Raw genomic sequence first — 21951 nt, 5'->3', positions numbered from 1 at the left:
TAACCGAATATAGATCTTGGACATCGATTGTTACAAAAACACAATCTTCCAAAAAATCAAGCTGTGCTAATCTAGACAGGAAATCCCACAAATCTTTACATATATATTTTACATGACTTGTAGATGGTTGTAGTAAACTATCCACATACTTAGCTATGTAAAATGTTTTACTTCTCCCAGCATCCACTATAGGTCTCAAAGGTGGATTATTTAAATCCCTGTGGATCTTAGAGATTCCAAAAATACCGGCTACTACTGGAAAATGGATATAAAGATAATCATGAGTGTCCTTGTCTATCTGGCCCTGCATGACCATGTCATAAAGGCAAGCATCTATTTTGGAAAAAGCAATATTCAATTCATTCCTTGAGATTTGTATATACCTGTCAGTAACATATCTAACATCCTACTATTGTAATCTTCAGTGTTCATTATTACAATACCCCACCCTTATCTGGTTTCTTCACTCTAATAGTCTTGTTGTTGCAAAGATCATTTAACAGGGATTCTTCCTTTTTAAAAATATTTAATTCACTTATAGCCTGGTAAGATCCAGAACAAATTTTAGGAATATATTTCTCACATAATGTTTCGAAAAGGAGTAACCAGTTGTTTAAGGGAGGGTTGAAAGAACTAGCTTTCCTAAGTGTTTTACTAGGATCTGTAGTAGAATTAGGGTTCCCTGATTTAAACCATAAAGCCAAATTCAGTTTGCGGGTAAATAGTTTTAAATCAATAAGTGCCAAAGACAAGCGCGTTTTTTTTTAGCTGGTACGAAACTTAAACCTTTGCTCCAAAGATTAGCATGGTTAGTTGTAATATTAATGCTAGGAAAATTATAGACAGTAAAATCCCTATCCATGTTCTGAACACAAGTAGGTCCCCTACTCATCTCCATTAGGCTGGAAATTGTTTGTTCCATTTCAATTTCAGAATAATTGACCAAATTCTGTCTCAAATTAATGAGATCCAACAGGGGTAATGAGTGTGCCTCACCAGCTTCTTTATAAAGTGCTGTAATATGAAAATGTGAATTACTATCTTCTGTCATTATTGTATATGATTACTGAAGTCCGCGGAATCCTCTCCAGCAACTGTGCTATTAAAACAGAGCAAAGTCCCTGAAACCATATATACGGTTTAAAATAAAACCTACACCACCTAAAAAGAGGACTACCCACTCCCCTTGATTACTGAAGTCCATGGAATCCTCTCCAGCAACTGTGCTATTAAAACAGAGCAAAGTCCCTGAAACCATATATACGGTTTAAAATAAAACCTACACCACCTAAAAAGAGGAATACCCACTCCCCTTGATTACTGAAATCCAAGGAATCCTCTCCAGCAACTGTGCTATTAAAACAGAGCAAAGTCCCTCATACCATATATACGGTTTAAAATAAAACCTATACCACCTAAAAAGAGGAATACCCACTCCCCTTGATTACTGAAGTCCGCGGAATCCTCTCCAGCAACTGTGCTATTAAAACAGAGTAAAGTATGTGTTAAGTATATAGATTTTAAGCTGTCCTCCTAGCCTATTAGTGAGTATCTACATTGTAAGGTACCTGGTCAGCCACAACACATCTCTGTACACCCCACCTCTTACCCCCTCCTCACTCACTACCTGTCCAGACTCGTTCCTTGTTACCTACTTAAGTATCACTTGATTAGCCCTGACCACTTTTTGCCCCTACCTCCCCTCTCAAGCTCCTATAACCCCTCTCAAGCTACTTCTAGTCTAACCACTACTCCTGATCACTTTCTGTTCTCTCTCCTTACTCTGTCTTCTTACTGCCACATAGCCTCTCCCCACCACTCACCTCTATCTGTACACTCCCCTCATTCTGTACTTCCTAGCCACACTAACTCTCATCTACTCTACTTCCCCCACTCAGCTCTCCATCCTAACAAATAGCCCTGTAACTATACTTCCCCCTCTCTAGTCTTATATTTTGTTCTGTTCCTGCTAGTAGATTCCTTCAGAGCTCTGTGCATAAAATGTTAAATCATATCCACTATTTCTAGACACTAAAGAGCTCTGCCCTGCTGAAAAGCCTTTCTCTGATTGTTTTTCTTTTTCTTCTCTCACCGTGCCTCTTCCACAGCAGTGCTAACCCAGTTTAAAACAAAATCTACACCACTTAAAAAGAGGAATACCCACTCCCCTTGATTACTGAAGTCCGCGGAATACTCTCCAGCAACTGTGCTATTAAAACGGAGCAAAGTATGTGTTAAGTATATAGATTTTAAGCTGTCCTCCTAGCCTGTTAGTGAGTATCTACATTGTAAGGTACCTGGTCAGCCACAACACATCTCTGTACACCCCACCTCTTACCCCCTCCTCACTCACTACCTGTCCAGACTCGTTCCTTGTTACCTACTTAAGTATCACTTGATTAGCCCTGACCATTTTTAGCCCCTATCTCCCCTCTCAAGCTCCTATCTCCCCTCTCAAGCTACTACTAGTCTAACCCCTACTCCTGATCACTTTCTGTTCTCTCTCCTTACTCTGTCTTCTTACTGCCACATAGCCTCTCTCCACCACTCACCTCTGTCTGTACACTCCCCTCATTCTGTACTTCCTAGCCACACTAACTCTCATCTACTCTACTTCCCCCACTCAGATTTCCATCCTAACAAATAGCCCTGTAACTATACTTCCCCCTCTCTAGTCTTATATTTTGTTCTGTTCCTGCTAGTAGATTCCTTCAGAGCTCTGTGCATAAAATGTTAAATCATATCCACTATTTCTAGACACTAAAGAGCTCTGCCCTGCTGAAAAGCCTTTCTCTGATTGTTTTTCTTTTTCTTCTCTCACCGTGCCTCTTCCACTGTGGTGTTTCACTATTCCCACCATCTCTCCTGTTCCTAATTAGCCATCCCCTTACCTCCTACAAACTTACGTCAGCCCATCCGCCCATAATCCCTTGCGGCTTTGAAAAGCTACACTTTGATTCAGGCGCCATTTCTCTGCCTCCACTCCCCTAGCGCGGTAGTGTGCACAAGCTGACCAGGTAAGTGCTCAGTTTTTCCATCACATTTCTACTACAGTTATTGTATTCTTACTATGTTACTGTGTTACTATCTTGGAATAAGCTTGTATCTACCAAGTGTTTAATTCACATGCTGTGCTGTCTAATGTTTAGTGTTTATGCTCTGTAAATTCAAGACATGCTTGATCCACTGTGCGAATCAGTTACATATTGTATTGTCTGGCTAGGCTTCTATGTTGTTAACTCAACCTGAGCTTGTAGCTGCCAAGTAACTGAATTACACACTGCGCAGTCCCAAGACTAGTGTTACAAACTCAAAATTGGCCTGTTTCTGCTAAGAGATTAAACTAAACTTTGTGCTGTCTAGCGTGGTTCCTATCTCTCCTCCTATTTGATTTGGCCCATTGGTCCCTTGCTCGGTCCAGTCAGCATTACATGTTTTCCAGGATTACTTATTGCATATAAACAACCCTTTGCCATTATGTTTTCTAACTATGGAATGGTCTAATAGTTATGCGGAAGCTACTATCTTACTATAAAGCGGCTGTTTGCTTTATCAGCTTCCAGGTATAGCATTCCTACTAAATCAGAATTAATCTCATAGCGCCGAGATTATAAAACACTGTTTCACTGGCGTTTATCTATCTTATAGCGTTTCTACTAAAATAAACGCATTTCATTGTGCCACGTGTTTTTTAGCACGCTGTTAAACTGGCGTTTTACCCATTTTAAGGAATGTGTGTCATTTTGCAGTGCCACGCATTTATAGGACACTATAACACTGTCGCTTTACTTATTTTAAGGCAAGTGTTTTTTTTCTGCTGATATTAGCTGCTTGTTTACTGTATTATACATGAATAATACGCTATGCTTTAATTAGCGATAGGAAAGGTGCCTCCTATGTACTTTTTCTTAAAACATTATCGCCATGTCCTGTTTGCCTTTTTAGGCAGCACTAGACTGTGAACAGACTTTACCTGTTGGGCTACTGGCTGTAATAAGTCTATGTAAAAGCCAGGTTACTTGTGGTTGCTTAAGACTAAATGTATTTCTGATATTGTCTCACTCTAATGTCTTATTACAGTGTGAGTTTATCCAGGCTGATAGATAATTAACCTACTAGTACTATTTTGTATCATTGAAGCTTACCACTATATTAACCACAATATAGACAAAGCATAACAGATTATGTTACTTGTAATTGTAGCTTGAAGCGTACCACTATATTAACCACAATATACACGAAGCATAACAGATTATGTTGTTTGTAATTGTAGCTTGTCAGTTCATTAACCAAAAACTAGATGATGTTTAACAGATTGTTAATGTTGTTTGCGCTATTCTAGAATAACACTTTATTAAACATTGCTTTATTCATTGCCTAGCTGATATGAAGCTTGCATGACTACCATCACTATTATAATCACAACTGTTATATAGCATCAAGTTTTTTCTTAACAGTATTTGTATATCAGTTTTCTGTTTCTTTTTCCTATCTAACTATGCTGTAAGTTATATTTTAATTATTGATCTCCATACCTATTCCTAGGACTCTTTTATCTATCTTCTACATCTTTCTCCAAAATGTTATACTATTTTTACTACTCTCCTACTTACCCTTCTACTGACTTTTTCCACTCAGGAACCCACTAACTAACCCAGAACTAACTGTTCTTACCACTGCCTACCTGAAAATCCTTCTTCCTTGCCTACTACCCCTTTCCTTCACCCCTATCACTACTGTCTGCTTTGAATATACAGCTATTCACCAACTCACCATCTTACTCTTTTCCATATTTATTTTGCAGGTCCCTGAAACCATATATATGGTTTAAAATAAAACCTACACCACCTAAAAAGAGGAATACCCACTCCCCTTGATTACTGAAGTCCACGGAATCCTCTCCAGCAACTGTGCTATTAAAACAGAGCAAAGTATGTGTTAAGTATATAGATTTTAAGCTGTCCTCCTAGCCTATTAGTGACGCTCTACATTGTAAAGTACCTAGTCAGCCACAACACATCTCTGTACACCCCACCTCTTACCCCCTCCTCACTCACTACCTGTCCAGACTCGTTCCTTGTTACCTACTTAAGTATCACTTGATTAGCCCTGACCACTTTTAGCCCCTATCTCCCCTCTCAAGCTACTTCTAGTCTAACCCCTACTCCTGATCACTTTCTGTTCTCTCTCCTTACTCTGTCTTCTTACTGCCTCATAGCCTCTCCCCACCACTCACCTCTATCTGTACACTCCCCTCATTCTGTACTTCCTAGCCACACTAACTCTCATCTACTCTACTTCCCCCACTCAGCTCTCCATCCTAACAAGTATCCCTGTAACTATACTTCCCCCTCTCTAGTCTTATATTTTGTTCTGCTCCTGCTAGTAGATTCCTTCAGAGCTCTCTGCATAAAATGTTAAATCATATCCACTATTTCTAGACACTAAAGAGCTCTGCCCTGCTGAAAAGCCGTTCTGTGATTGTTTTTCTTTTTCTTCTCTCACCGTGCCTCGTCCACAGCAGTGCTAACCCAGTTTAAAATAAAACCTACACCACCTAAAAAGAGGAATACCCACTCCCCTTGATTACTGAAATCCGCGGAATCCTCTCCAGCAACTGTGCTATTAAAACAGAGCAAAGTATGTGTTAAGTATATAGATTTTAAGCTGTCCTCCTAGCCTATTAGTGACGCTCTACATTGTAAAGTACCTAGTCAGCCACAACACATCTCTGTACACCCCACCTCTTACCCCCTCCTCACTCACTACCTATCCAGACTCGTTCCTTGTTACTTACTTAAGTATCACTTGATTAGCCCTGACCACTTTTAGCCCCTATCTCCCCTCTCTCCCCTCTCAAGCTCCTATCTCCCCTCTCAAGCTACTACTAGTCTAACCACTACTCCTGATCACTTTCTGTTCTCTCTCCTTACTCTGTCTTCTTACTGCCAAATAGCCTCTCCCCACAACTCACCTCTATCTGTACACTCCCAGCATTCTGTACTTCCTAGCCACACTAACTCTCATCTACTCTACTTCCCCCACTCAGCTCTCCATCCTAACAAATATCCCTGTAACTATACTTCCCCCTCTCTAGTCTTATATTTTGTTCTGTTTCTGCTAGTAGATTCCTTCAGAGCTCTGTGCATAAAATGTTAAATCATATCCACTATTTCTAGACACTAAAGAGCTCTGCCCTGCTGAAAAGCCTTTCTCTGATTGTTTTTCTTTTTCTTCTCTCACTGTGCCTCGTCCACAGCAGTGCTAACCCAGTTTAAAATAAAACCTACACCACCTAAAAAGAGGAATACCCACTCCCTTTGATCACTGAAATCAGCGGAATCCTCTCCAGCAACTGTGCTATTAAAACAGAGCAAAGTATGTGTTAAGTATATAGATTTTAAGCTGTCCTCCTAGCCTATTAGTGAGTATCTACATTGTAAGGTACCTGGTCAGCCACAACACATCTCTGTACACCCCACCTCTTACTCCCTCCTCACTCACTACCTGTCCAGACTCATTTCTTGTTACATACTTAAGTATCACTTGATTAGCCCTGACTACTTTTAGCCCCTATCTCCCCTCTCAAGCTCCTATCTCCCCTCTCAAGCTACTACTAGTCTAACCCCTACTCCTGATCACTTTCTGTTCTCTCTCCTTACTCTGTCTTCTTACTGCCACATAGCCTCTCCCCACCACTCACCTCTATCTGTACACTCCCCTCATTCTGTACTTCCTAGCCACACTAACTCTCATCTACTCTACTTCCCCCACTCAGCTCTCCATCCTAACAAATAGCCCTGTAACTATACTTCCACCTCTCTAGTCTTATATTTTGTTCTGTTTCTGCTAGTAGATTCCTTCAGAGCTCTGTGCATAAAATGTTAAATCCTATCCACTATTTCTAGACACTAAAGAGCTCTGCCCTGCTGAAAAGCCTTTCTCTGTTTGTTTTTCTTTTTCTTCTCTCACCATGCCTCTTCCACAGCAGTGCTAACCCGGTTTAAAATAAAACCTACAACACCTAAAAAGAGAAATACCCACTCCCCTTGATTACTGAAGTCCAGAGAATCCTCTCCAGCAACTGTGCTATTAAAACAGAGCAAAGTATGTGTTAAGTATATAGATTTTAAGCTGTCTTCCTAGCCTATTAGTGACGCTCTACATTGTAAAGTACCTAATCAGCCACAACACATCTCTGTACACCCCACCTCTTACCCCCTCCTCACTCACTACCTGTCCAGACTCGTTCCTTGTTACCTACTTAAGTATCACTTGATTAGCCCTGACCACTTTTAGCCCCTATCTCCCCTCTCTCCCCTCTCAAGCTCCTATCTCCCCTCTCAAGCTACTACTAGTCTAACCCCTACTCCTGATCACTTTCTGTTCTCTCTCCTTACTCTGTCTTCTTACTGCCAAATAGCCTCTCCCCACCACTCACCTCTATCTGTACACTCCCATCATTCTGTACTTCCTAGCCACACTAACTCTCATCTACTCTACTTCCCCCACTCAGCTCTCCATCCTAACAAATATCCCTGTAACTATACTTCCCCCTCTGTAGTCTTATATTTTGTTCTGTTCCTGCTAGTAGATTCCTTCAGAGCTCTGTGCATAAAATGTTAAATCATATCCACTTTTTCTGGACACTAAAGAGCTCTGCCCTGCTGAAAAGCCTTTCTCTGATTGTTTTTCTTTCTCTTCTCTCACCGTGCCTCTTCTACAGCAGTGCTAACCCGCTCCGTTCGCTCCGCTCACTTCGCTCCTTTACCCTATCCCCTTTCCCACCCACCCCTAGGACTCTCAAACTTATACTTCTAGACCACACCTCCCATCAATTCTCACCCCCCAATTATCCTATTACATCACTCCATTCAACTGTAACACATATTTCAACCACCAAACCTCCTAGCAATCAAGCACAACATTTATTACTACCACCACACCCACAACATCTACACCCTAATGTACTCACCAATTTTACTTCCAAATCAACTTTATCCTCACACTAATTCAAACATGTATAGCATACAACACCCCCTTCTCCATAAACTTTTATTTTATCAAGCAACTATCTCCATCCTACTTCTACTCTCTATACTCTCTTCCTATCACACCCATCTAAATATCACTTTTCCACCCCCATGGCAAACCAAACCCATAACTTACCACACACAACTTCTAAACTCTCCTATTACAACACCCAACTCTACATCCTTTCTAACCCCATCTCTCTATTATAACAAATTAGCAATAAAAACTAACACCCATACCTCACACAAGTTATCTAAAATTCTTAATAAACTCACCAAACTATACTTAAACTTACTCCTAAAACTCTCCTGCTGTGGAGACATTCACCCAAATCCTGGCTCTACCTCAACAGAAAAAGCCAAAATAAAGCTAACAACCCCCCATTTCTACAAGCCCAAAGCATCTCTCCTCCTCCTAAATATCAATGCAAGAAGCATACTAAGCAAAATACATGACCTGCATGCCTTGTTAACACTATACAAACCTGACATAGTGGTACTAACAGAAACATGGCTTAAACCTGATCACCACAATAATGAGATCATAGCCCCAGGTTATGATAGCTTGCGTAAAGACAGGACAGGGAAAAAGGGTGGAGGTGTAGCAATTCTATTCTTAAGCCACCTCTTACTAGAACTACTTGACTATAATAATGAAGAAATCAACAATGTAGAACTTATCCTAGCCAAATTTAAATTAAACCCAAACAAATAAATAATCATCGCAGGGGCATATATACCCCCAGGTAACAACATTCCCATTATGGAAAACATGTTAAGTTGGTTGTCACTCTCCCTCCCTTACGAAACAATACTACTAGGTGACTTTAACATAGATTGGGCCAACTGCTCCAAAGATTATCCCTCAGAGCATATCAACCTTTACGGATTCTCCCAAATAATCACAACCCCCACTAGGACAGACAAAACAACCAAACGCCAATCCATTTTGGATTGGATTCTGGTATCTCACCCCACTTTTGTACATCAATCTGGCTGTTTACCTGACAGTCTAAGTGATAATCAACCCACCTACCTAATTAGGAGCAAGACCCAACACCTACCCAACCTACCTCTACTAAAAATAATACATAATAAAAAAAGCTTCAGAGCCAATGACTTTAATAAAGCACTAAATTGCTGCAACTGGCTCCCTCTTAAACAACTACCTCTCAATGAAGCTGTACAGTACTTTAACTCTACCTTCCTACATATCCTAGACCATCATGCCCCTACTAGATCCATTAGGACAAAAACCCACCAAGCCCCATGGCTCACCAAAGAGACAAAAAAGATAATGAAAGAAAGGGACAAACTCTGGATAGCTTCCCACAAAGATTCAAACACTATCCTAAGGTCAAAGTATACAGAACTACGTAATACAGCCAAGAGGCTAACTAAACTAGACAAGTCCAACTATTACAAAAACCTACAGGATAAATATAGCCATAACCCACATAAATTCTGGACCTCCATTAATAGACTACTTCACCCTGGAAAAGCATCCACTCCCACCCCTGTACTGCCAAACAACCAAGATGATATTCCTACTCAATTTAATAAATTCTTTACAGAAACAGTTCAAAATCTAGCCAATACCCAGAAAAATAATGATACCCCTATACAATCTTCTACTGCATATAACAGTCATACAAAAAATAACTTCTTTCCCTTTTCCCTACAACCAGTGTCCACTAAAATGGTTGCAAACCTCCTTAGGAAGCTAAAACCAACTACACTAGCTGCCGATAAACTCCCTGCAGATTTCCTTCAGATAGCAGCAGACACCATATCCTACCCAGTGTCAATTCTTATTAATAGATCAATCTCAGAACACAAAGTTCCCACCCACTGGAAAATCTCCCATATTGTCCCTCTGCATAAAGGTGGCAACTCCTTAGAGCTAACCAACTATCGTCCAATTGCCATACTATCACCCTTATCAAAAATTCTAGAAAGAGTTGTCCACTTGCAACTAATGCAATATCTTCAACAAAATAAATTACTATCCAACTCCCAACATGGCTTCAGACCCTCCCACAGCACAACCAATGCCCTTCTATCCTATACCAATACAGTCAATCACTTTAGAAACCAAGGTCTTTTCGTATCTTCCATCTTCCTCGACTTATCAAAAGCCTTTGACATGGTTAACCACAATCTGCTCCTCAATACACTATCTAGTCTCAATATTTGCACCTCCACCATACTCTGGTTCAACAGCTATTTATCAGAACGCCAACAAGCAGTTCTCTGGCAAGAAAAGCTGTCCCCCCTCTTACCAGTTTCCATAGGAGTCCCTCAGGGATAAATCCTTGGCCCACTGCTGTTCTCCCTCTTCACTAACGACATTTCTTCTTCACTACCCACTACTACAGTAGTTCAATATGCTGATAACACCACCATAACCTGTACTGCCCCCAGCATTAAGGAACTACACACCATCACCCAATACAACTTTACCCTAGCAGAAACCTGGTTTACTAAAATACAACTTCTTCTCAACCCAAAGAAAACCAAACTAATACTATTCACCCCTGGCAGATCATCCAACTCAGACTATAACCTCACTATAAACTCCAAAAACAATATTCAAATCACACCAACCAACCACACCAAACTACTAGGAGTTGACATTGATAACCACCTAAAGTATGATATCCATATAGCACAAACCATCAAAAAGGTCAACCGAAAACTGGGTCTGCTCTATACAAATAAAAAGTTCATGACTAATCAGACCAAAGCCACTATTGCAAGAAGCCACTTCCTCTCTATCCTTCTCTATGCTTCCCCTATCTTAACTAACCTTCACCTGACTGAACTTCACAAAATGGAATCATGCTACAACAAAATTGCCAAATTTGCAACAGACTCCTGAAATAGATCCCATCACTGTCTTTCCCTAATGCAACTCAAGTGGCTGGAACTTCCTCAGCTACTTAGACTCAATCAAGCCATAGTTGCACATAAACTCTACTACTACCCTGAAAAAACTCCTGCCCTCCAACAACTAATTAAGCCCTACACCACCACTAGAGCCCTGAGATCTAGCAACCAAACTCTCATTCAAGTAATTAGACATAAAAATGAAGCAGGTAAATCTCTCTTTGCCTGCACAACAGCACAAACCTGGAACTCACTCCCAAACAATATAACCAGCACTACTTCTTGCACCCATTTCAAACATCTCTTGAAATCCTACTATTCTAATATCTGGCTCTGCTCTTGCTATACCCCAGGGTAACAACATCTATGCTCAGTTGCAAGGACTATGCTACACTACAACATTTTCCTTTACCGAGCTCTACTGCTATCCCACAGATTCATCCTAACATTTCATCAATCTAACAGCAGTAAACATTCCAACACGTGTACTGTTCTGTACTATATCCCTTACCTGAAAAACACTCTAATCCGTTTCTAGACTAACACAATACCTAACAGAGCTTATCTTACTCTCATCCTACCTATACCTTTATCCTATTTTATGCCACTATGGGCATTTATTTACTTCTCGGTTATACTAAAGCATAAATGTATTACAACTTTATATTTACTAATATTTCTACAAAAAAAAAAAAAATTATATATATTTGTATTATTTGTACTAATTGTATATTCTACTAGAGTACTGACTGTATTTTCTACTAGAGTTATCACATACCATGTAAATGGTCCTCTGTACTACTTATAAATGTTAAGAATTGCTTTGTACTGTTTTAATCTAATATTGTATTGTATCATGGAACTTTTCTCCCTGGGCCTCCGCTGAAAATGGACCTGTGTCCAGTCGGACCTTCCCGGTTAACAAAAATAAAATAAAATAAATAAAAATAAAAAATTATATTAAATTTAGTACTACTAAAATGTGAGTGAATGTTTTGACTTTCACCAACCAACTTATTTCAGGCTCCTTGATTACTGGGACAGTGCATGGGCATCACATATTAATTGTTTGGCAGTGGTGGGATATCCACATCAAATATTAATTGTTTGATAGTGGTGAGTTAGCCACATCACATACTAATTGACTTGTAGTGGGGTGGACATTGAATTCCTGTAGCTTGTGTACAGTGATCACTGAAGGTATTTTTGTACTCTAAATCAGCCACACAGTGAACATTCAGAGTTCATATCACAATTGTTTTATTTCTTTTGTTAGCTTAGTAAGTCAGGGAGAGCAGGCAAGCATGTCAGCAGAGGAGTATGGTAAGCTGACAAGGAGCCAGTTGGCTGAGATGTGCCAGGATAAAGGACTGGTGCATAGAAACCTGACTAAGGCAGATATGATTGCAACTTTGGTCCCAGCTGTATCAGAAAATAGCAATCAGGAGGATGATCAGACTGGCCGTGGAGATGTACAACACTCAGAGAATGGACAGCTCAACCTTACTACAGAGGACTTAACAATCCATCTGGAGCTAAAGAGACTTGAGTTGGAGGCCACGTGTTGGGTAACAGAAGTAGCAGGGAGACTGAGGCATCTAGAGACAGAAGAAAATGAGAAACTGCGACATCTGCAGGCTGAGGAGAACGAGAAACTGCTATGCATGGAAGCTAAGGAGAAGGAGAGGCAGAGGCAGCATGAGAAGAAGATGCTGACTCTTCACCAGGGTCATGGAGGTAATGGCAAGGGGAGTAACCGGACCCCAGAAGCAGCAAAGGTCAGTACATTTCTTCCACAGTTTACAGAGGGGTATAATTTTGATAGCTTCATTCATATGTTTGAAAGGGTATGTAAATAGTATGATGTTGACCAAAGGCTCTGGGTACGGTGCCTGACCCCCTTACTCCATGGTAAAGCTTACCTGTGTTGTCCAAAACATCTGATTATAGTTTTTTAAACTATAATGTTGTAAAGAATTGTTTGCTAGAATTTTTTAAGCTAACACCTGAAGCTTATAGGAAAATGTTTTGTGTGCATAGACGCAAGGCAGATGAAAGTGTGTGTGAATATGTTGCTGAACTAAGCACTTATTTTCGTAGGTGGGTGAGTGGATGTCAGGTCACCACTTTTGAAGGGCTGGAAGACCTTTTGGTGAGGCAACAAGCCCTTAGCACTTTGCCTGAGGACATGAGGATCTAGTTAGCTGATAGACAATGCTCTACAGTAGATGAGTTGGGGATGAAGGGAGACCTATACCTAGCAAGTAAGGCATCACTGCACAGGAAAGGAACACCCAGTGGTGCTCTTGGGTCTAAGGGAACCCGTGGTGGGCAGCCCAGATGGCCCCAACAGAATCTGTTAGTAGCAGGGGAAGTCACTAGTCCAGATACACATCCAGAACCTAGGGTTAAATGTTCTGAATGCAACCAGTGGGGCCATGTGGCATACAGATGTCCATGGAGGCAAGCTGGGGATCAAAAGGTGAGGTTAATGGGAAAGACAAAATGCCAACAGTAGATTGTCTTGAGACAACAAGGGTAACAAACTACCACAATAGGTTATATCTTATCGTAGTGAATGGCAAAGAGACCATTGCGAAGAGAGTCACAACCTCTGACATAACCATTGTGAAGCCTGCAATGGTTACAGAGAAGCACTACTTGCCTGGGCAGTCTACTCCAGTCAGAGCTTTAGGAGGGTCCCCATTCCAAATACCTTTGGCTAGGGTTCACCTTGAGTGGGAGGGTGGAAAAGGAAGCCAGCAAGTAGGTATGTTTGAGGATATCCCTTCAGATGTCCTGATAGGGAATGATTTTGATAATGCATTACCATGCGTTCATGCAGTTACACTCAGTCAGGCCTGGAGACAAGCATGTGCATCTGGTACACTGAGGGAGACCAAGACAGACCACATACTTGCAGCCAGGACTGGTGAGGTGGGTACATCAGGGAAGGAACTTCCCTGTAGCAGTGAGACTGAAGGTGAGCCACAGCTACTTGTTGGTACTGATGTTCCCTTGGACAGAGTGGCTGCAAAGGGAGAGGTGAGTAAGTAGTACCCAGGCTGACAGTGAGGCACCGCTGTCAGAGAATATCAGCCTTCCTGTGGAAGGGGAGCTGGGGAGGGTTACAAAGAGAGAGTTGAGACAGGCTCAGCTCTTGGACCCTAGATTACAAGGTCTGAGGCAGATAGCTAGTGAAGCACCTGATTCTCAAGGGAAGGGGGAATCTGTATACTGGGACAAAGGGTTACTGTACAGAGAGTGGGCCTCTGAGGAAGGGCTTGAAAGTGAGAGAATACAGCAGTTGGTAGTGTCTAAAGCCTACCATCTGGCACTTCTAGCCATAGCTTATGCTGTTTTCTTTGCAGGTCATATGGGCATAAAATGTACAAAGAGACATATTATGCAGAACTTTTATTTGCCTGGAATTGCCAGAGATGTAACAGGGAACTGCAGGACATGTGAGCAGTGCCAAAAGATAGGCAAGGCAGGAGACAAGGTGAGAGCTCCTTTGATGCCTTTGCCTGTGACTGAGGAGCTATTTCAGAGGGTAGCTATGGATATTATGGGGCCTCCGAGTACCCCAAGTTCCACATGGAAAAAGTATATCATAGTGATAGTAGATTATGTGCTACAAGATACCCTAAGGCAGTGGCTCCGTCCTGCATTGAGGCAGAAAAGATGGCTAATGCTTTGTTAGATATTTTCAGCAGGGTAGGTTTCCCAAAGGAAATACTGACTGACAAAGGTACCAATTTCATGTCAGACCTGCTGACTTGTCTATGAAGTACTGTGTGGTGAAGCACCTAAAGACCACCCCTACCATCCCCAGACTAATGGTCTTGTTGAGATGTTAAACTCTACACTCAAGTCCATGTACAGGTATTTACAGGCCAGTTTAAGAGGGACTGGGACAAATGTTTGCCCCATAAGTTGTTTGCTTACAGAGAGGTCCCCCAGGAATTCACAGGTTTTTCACCCTTTGAGTTGCTGTATGGGCATAGGATGAATGGGCCTCTAGATTTAATTCAAGATAAGTGGGAGGGGGAGTGTGAATCCCACAAGGAGTCTGTTGTGGCATTTGTCCTAAACCTTAGCACAAGGCTCAGGAAACTCATGGGCTTGGCCCAGGAGGACCTGGCAGAAGCTCAACAGCAGAAAAATATCTGGTATGACAGGAATGCTCGAGCTAGAGAGTTTGCTGTAGGGCAGCAGGTAATGGTTCTCATTCCTGTCAGACACAACAAGCTGCAAGTAGCTTGGGAGGGACCCCACAAGGTGGCAAGAAAGGTCAGTGATGTTAAATATGTGGTGGAACTACTAGGCAGAAGGCAGGGGCACAAATTATACCATGTTAACATGATGAAACCTTACCATGATAGGGAGGCCTTTGTGCTGAGTATTTGCAGTGGAGTACAGGAGGAGTCTGAGGGAGATCTGGTGGTTGATCTCCTCAGTGAGGCTTGGATTAACACCTCAGTGGAAGGGGTAGCAATGTCTCAGCAGCTATCTCCTACCCAGGTTTGTGAAATCTGAGCAGTGTTGCAGGAGTTTGGGGACATGTTCACTAGGATACCAGGGTGCACCCACCTGGTGCAGCACCAGTTGGATACAGGACCCCAAAGGCCTATTAGGCAGGCTCCTTATAGGGTGTCTGAGAGAGTCAAACAGTCTCTGAGGGTGGAGGTAATGGAAATGTTGGATCTAGGGGTAATTCAGGAGTCCAACAGTCCCTGGGCCTTCCCAGTGGTGCTGGTGTCAAAGAAGGATGGCATCACCAGGTTCTGTGTGGACTACAGGAAATTAAATAGTCACACAGAGTCAGATGCTTACCTTATGCCTAGGAGAGATGAAGCCCTAGAGCAGCTGGTAGGGCTAAGTATCTTACCAACATTGATATTACCAAAAGTTACTGGCGGGTGCCCTTGACTCCCAGTGCTAGAGAGAGGTCAGCCTTTGTGACTCCTTTTGGCTTGTATGAGTTCACAAATATGCCCTTTGGAATGAAAAAATGCCCCAGTGACTTTCCAGGGGCTGGTAGATCATATCCTAGCAGGAGCAGGAGGGTTTGCCCTTGCTTACCTAGATGATATTGCCATCTACATCCATTCCTGACAAGAGCACCTTCAGCATGTCAGGGAGGTGCTGGGTAGACTACAGAGGGCAGGATTGACCACTAAGCCTAGCAAATGTCAGGTGGGTATGGCAGAGTTCTCCTATCTGGAACATAGAGTGGGGAGTGGTAGGATCAGGCCACAACCAGCCAAAGTGCAAGCCATTCAGGCATGGCCTGAACCTGTTACCAAAAAGCAGGTGAGGGCATTCCTAGGGACAGCAGGGTACTACAGAAAGTTTGTCTCCAGTTATAGTACCTTAGCTGCATCCCTGACAGACCTGACAAGGAAAAACAGGCCAGATAAGGTAGTGTGGACAACAGCATGTGAGCATGCATTCCAGAAGCTTAAAGAAGTTTTGGGAGGGTCCCCTGTGTTAGCCAGTTCAGATTACAGCAAATAATTTGTTCTGCAGGTAGATGCTTTGAACCATGGGGTGGGGGCTGTACTTAGCCAGATTTCTTCAGAGGGAGAAGAGCACCCAGTGGTTTATCTCAGTCATAGTCTCCAACTCAGGGAGGAATGCTATGCAGCTGTAGAAAATGAATGTCTAGCCATAGTGTGGGCACTGTAGAAACTTCAGCCTTATCTGTATGGAAGGAAATTCACTGTAGTTACAGATCGGGTCTATATCATATATTTAAAATTCCAAAATATCAAACACCATAAGCTCGAACTTGGAATTTCAAAATATGATAACATCAAACACTTAGAATAGTGAATTTTTTTCCCAGGGAAAAATCCACTGTTCCAAGAAACATGTACACAACAGAAGCACACCAAAATAAATAAACCACACACATACAGTTAACAAAACCCAACCCTACACTAAACCATACATACATTCCTAACTATCCACTTATCTTAACCCAAATCGTAACCCTAAGGTCCGTAACTATCGCACATATACCCTACGAAACTATACACAAACAAATTAATGCACACACATACAATTAACAAAACCCAACCCTACACTACACCATACATACATTCCTAACTATCCACTTACCTTAACCTGCACCCTAACCATAAGGTCCATAACTATCACACCACAGTGGAGGAAATAGTGAAGCCAGGGAATGGCCCACTGAAATCTTGCCCTTGGTAAGATTTCAATGTTCTGGGGCTTTGCTATTTTCATCCTTCGATGTAGTGGGTTCGATATTATAACATTCAAAGTTTTACAACTTCAAAGTTATAATATAGACCCTTACAGATCACGATCTCCTAACATGGCAACATTGAGCCAGCCAGCAAAATGCCAAGTTGCTAAGGTGGAGCCTAGGGATGCAAGCATATATGTCAGTGCAGCACAGCAGTGGGGTTAGCAATGCCAATGAAAATGGGCTCTCAAGACAGGGAATGGGGTAAGGTATACCCAGATAGATCTAACCCTTTAAAGCAACATTTCTCATGGGCCACTTGAAGAACTAGCTTGGGTTCTCCTGGGGGGGGGGGGGTGGTTGTGAAGGCTGCCAGCCTAGCTAGATAGAATTTTGTAAATAATTCTATGTCCTTGTAAATATTAAAATGATTCCCAGGCTTGTTTGACAAATGTAAGAAAACTATGTTCTGAGCTTCAAAAATGTAACCACAGTGCACCCTGCTGGAAAAAAGCTGATAAGCAAAGCATTTTACAACTGTGTTTGATCTCAAGCTAGGAGACAGGATGTCTGGGCTATGAAATTCTTTCTATTGTTCTAAGACAGAGATAATTACTAGGTTCTACATTTAAAGTGTATTTTATTGCTGTGGCTTCCTGGCAGGTGCAGATTACAAAAATAAATGTTAACATTTTAAGTTCTGTGAGCATGGGAAACTTAAGTAGAAATGTCAAGAATGATGTAATCTGAAATGACTCAGCAGTAATGTGTATTATCAATTTAAGACTTTCTCAGAGAGAAAAATTAAAGTTTTATATTTTGTTCTGAAGCTGACAACAACTCACCAGCACTTTGCCTTTCCTCTGTAAGTAGAATTTAGATCTGTGATTTCTCTTAGAGATATATAGAAATATACCAAGATTAGTCTAGTTGTTTTCTATATTTATGTGAGACTATCCTACAATGTTGTTTTAAAGTATTTCCTGTGATTTCTGAACTCTTTAATGTCATTGTGTTGAGTTAATAAGTACTGTCTTGTGTTTTTATTATGTATTATTAAATATGTTAAAGCTTTTAACTGTGGCTGTTTTCTGTAGAGATAATTTAAGCTCTTTAGAGTACTTGCATGTATTTGGTGATACTGTATAAGCCACTCCAATAGCCTTAGCCATGGGTTACACTTACTATTTGTATAACAGTAATATTACACAATGGAAATGGCCACCCTTGGGTAAGGGCCTTTATAGTAGCTGATAAGGGTAGTTGGTGGCAGTGGATTACTACCTTATAGCCTGGGCAGAAGGGGGGGGGGCATAGCTAGTGAACCTGTGCCAGCCTTCCTCAGGAGTGTCTGTGTTTGTATGTAAACCAAATCTCAAAGTGTTTGTGTGTGTGTGTGTGTGTGTGTGTGTGTGTGTGTGTGTGTGTGTGTGTGTGTGTGTGTGTGTGTGTGTGAGCTACTTGGGCAGGAACACGACGGGCTGGTTGGACAGAGAGGGTACTGGAGGTTTTGGCTTGACTACTTGGCTGAGATCTGAACCCTATAGCTGTGCCAGTGGGGAGTCTTATTGGGAATATGTAGAGAAAGGGAGAAACCAGCCCCAGACTGACTGTGATCTCTGTGTGCTCTTAAGGGAAATTATCCTTTACTGTATGTGTACTTGTTATCCTCCCAATGTGGACACCCCTCATGGGTGCTAGTGGTGAGAATTGAGGCTCCTTGATTAGTGGGCTAATGCATGGGCATCAGAATCATCATCATATTTCAGTATAATGACATAGGATTATCAGCTTCCACTTAGGAAGAACATTAAACAAACTTGAAGCAACCACTAAGAAATCACCATTGAAAAGGTTTTCCATGGCTAAGGATTCATTCAGTACAACTTTTGATTGATGCCTCACTGGACTAAAGTTGCAGAGGTTTGCCTACTGCTACAACATTATCAGTACAAGATCAGCTAACTGCCTAGGTGCACTAGGACTGGCTCACCTATCTCAGGATGAGGGATTGGATGAGCCATTTTCATATTAGCCAATGACAGGCACCAGTGACTTCTCAATGGGAATATATTAGGATGGGTGCAGGTTTCCTAGGCTGAGCACAGCAATATGTGGTGCATGTAGTTTGACATCACTGCACTTCTGCTTTCCTGAGTTATGGTAGGGTATTCAGGAAAAGGCCTCCATCCTTGGGACATTCTACAGCTGATCACACTGCTGCACATTTCTTACATGGACAGGGGAATGAACGGGGAGACTGATGATGGGACCCAGGAAAATCAGAAGGATTGTTAGGATAAATAGCAAGGGAAATCAAAATACAATAATACAATTATCTTTTTGTTCATCATTTTAAGAGTACTGCTGTCATTTTTTTCATAATCTAGGGAACCAGTCATCCTCCTATGGCTCTTGGTATTTATCGTGCTGTCTTTATCACATGTTCTACTAATTACTGAATTCCTAAATTAGCTAAACTTACATCACCATCTAACAAAGCATCATCTTAAAATGGTGCAAATGTTGTTATACTCCCAGAGGTGATTTTACTAAGTAATGTCCTTTTATGGTATACCCCCTTCATAAATTTTCTGTCTGCAAGTACTCTCTAAGTGCAAACATAAACCTCTTCCATCAGTCATGGAAGTAGAGCACTTTGAGTCCCCATGGTCAAGAAATGGTAGAAACTACACAAGTGAGTTACAAGACTCATCTTTCTTAGGCTTTAAGCAGCCAGTTTGTGTCACACCTACAGAATGCTTGTTTGTGCACTTGTAGAGATCATTGGTAAGACTATAGTCTCTGCCAAAATTCCACCTTGGTTTAGCTTCCACAGTGTTGTCTTATGATTTACTTCCGTCTTTCCCTTCTCCTTCCTTCCCTACCTTCTTCCCATGACCAAAACCATTCCCTTCCAACTAAAGCCACCTCTTCCTGTTCCTGATTTTAACCATCAGTACTACCTTCCCTGCTGCAGTCCCTTTCTGTCTCTGTTATTTCTCTTTTGATTTTATGCTCCTCTACAATCCCTCCTTCTATGTGTGTTTATTTGAATTAACTTCCTCCAGGAATTAGTTGTGAATCAGGTGTTAGGTTTTTCCATAAACTGTTTGTCTCTCATTCCCTCACCATTCTTAGTTAATTGCCAAATTATACATAATGTATATTACTTTTTGTACATCCCAAAATGCCTTCAAGAATATTAAGATTACAGTTTACACCTTAGACACACTATAAATAGCCCTGGTCAGCAAATATGCAACTATATACCATTATTGTGCACATTATTCAATCTATCTGTACAGAAAATGATAGGATATGTTTACTGTCATGAATATTGGTTCTTTGGGCCACACCATATTTCTGAATATTCCCATATTTCATTTTAACACTGCTATCATAATGAATATCATTTTAATTTTCCTTATGTTTTTACATCCTTAACAAATAGTATTGCTTTATACTTCTTCATTATTCTGTGTGAGCTTTTCTAAATAGTCATAGATAGTAAAAAAAGGCTCTGCCTAGCTAACCCTTTGAGTCAACAAACAAAAAAAAATAAAATAGTTGATGCATCTCACTGTATTATCCTTTGTCATCCTTCCAAGCCATTTTTGAATTTAGAACCATGTTGCTATCTAATAAAAGTAGACAAACCACTGTGGGTTCATTTTGTATTATAGTGAGACAGACAGTTGCCTCACTGTAAGACAATGAGGTGGACAGTTCTATTGTACCTTTAAAGTGGAGAGTGTATAGCTATTACATCTGCAGATGGAACTCTGCTAGTAACAGATGCTTTTTAGCTTTATTTAGTTCTGATTTCTACTCTGAAAATATCAAGATGTATTCACTACCACCAGACAAACAAAATTTGAATGTCTGCCTACTCACGGATGGGACTAACGAGAATGGAATAGGTCTGTATCATAGCAGAGTCACTGAGCTGTATTCAGCAGTCACCCACTGTCTTACCCTAGACACAGTCTTCAAAACTCAGAGCCACTGTATACATCTGTTTTTTTTTCCATTGCGGCTAGTGTAATACAGTATAATCACAATGCAGGCTGATTGTGGCTCACAAAACTGGGTTAGCCATCATCAATAACCTTTCTACCTATTGTATGTTACAGCTTTCAATCCTTTGTGAAAACATGCTTTGTATTTTGAGAACACTGCAGCTGGAGCTAAGAAGTTGATATGAGGAGCAATGTTATTAGGTCATGCACAAAAAGCAGAGAGGGTACATCATGATATACTGGCCAGAAGAACTTAAACTGAAGCATTGCACCCTGAACAACTTTAGATGAAAACCTCTGTGCTGCACTCAGAGCCAGATAAAAAAAATGTACAAAGATCAATATAAAAAAATACAAAAACATAGAGAGGCATTGTCATAAAGACACAGATAATTTCTTCTTTGACTTCATCTTGAACTGTCAGCATAGCAAAATAACTGTGTGTGTGTGTGTGTGTGTGTGTGTGTGTGTGTGTGTGTGTGTGCGTGTGTGTGTGTGTGTGTGTGTGTTTGTGTGTGTGTATGTGTGTGTGTGTGTAAATATGCTTATAAATCACTCCTGCACTGACGAAAATGAACCCAAATTTCAGTATCACTTCTACTGTGCTGGTTCTGGCCTTCCTATTACATATTCTAATTTTGCATTGCTGGATGGCTACTGGCCTACAGATTTTCCTTGCCCATTGATTTCACTGGTAGCTCATCAATGAATGTGGTTTGCCTGATAGCTGACAATAGCCTTTAGGGTCTTTTTGTTTGCTAGTAAACCAGTAATGTAAGTTTGTCAT

Source organism: Protopterus annectens, chromosome 4.part0 (assembly GCF_019279795.1).
Source record: "Protopterus annectens isolate FY-2018-M chromosome 4.part0, PAN1.0, whole genome shotgun sequence".
NCBI classification, from domain to species: domain Eukaryota; kingdom Metazoa; phylum Chordata; order Ceratodontiformes; family Protopteridae; genus Protopterus; species Protopterus annectens.
Note: the sequence above shows the minus strand (reverse complement) of the source record.